Source organism: Ailuropoda melanoleuca, chromosome 7 (genome assembly GCF_002007445.2).
Source record: "Ailuropoda melanoleuca isolate Jingjing chromosome 7, ASM200744v2, whole genome shotgun sequence".
Taxonomy (NCBI): Eukaryota; Metazoa; Chordata; class Mammalia; order Carnivora; family Ursidae; genus Ailuropoda; species Ailuropoda melanoleuca.
The window spans coordinates 31,156,768-31,157,352 of NC_048224.1; positions in this window are offsets into that span (position 1 = coordinate 31,156,768).

A 585-nucleotide genomic window follows, 5' to 3' on the forward strand; every position below is an offset into this window, starting at 1 on the left:
CCCATGAGCCGGGAGCGTGCGCCACCAAGCATCTCACGGAACTCCGGAACTCCGGTGTGCTCACTGGATCCAGACTGAGACCGGGAGCTCTGGGAGTGCGCGTGGGGTGGCTGGCGGCTNGGCGGGGTTGGAAACACAAAGGACAGAGACGTGCCGGCCCTGGAAGTGAGGGCTGGGACGCCGGGTGTGGGGCGCACAGCCCGGGATGCTGCAGGGTTGAGCAGCACCAACAGAAACAGAGTTAAAGTGGCCAGAACATCAGTGGAGAACGGGCCACAATACCTCTATTCTGAGACAGAGNAGACAGAGGCTGAATTTCGGCCACTGCTGCTCTGACTCTCAGAAGAGGCACAGCAGACCGCCAGGGAAAGCCGCCAGAGAACAAGAGCCTGGAAATACGGCACACAACGGTGCCCATCCCCATCCCCCCTCGCAAGGGACACAGAGACTCTACCCAAACAGGGTTTTCTGAGTACCTGCAGGCAGGCCCCTCCCCCAGAAGGCAGGCTGAAAAATCAAGAAGCCCACAACCCGGAGCGCCTGAGTGGCGCAGTCACCAAGCACCTGTCTTCGGATTAGGGTGTG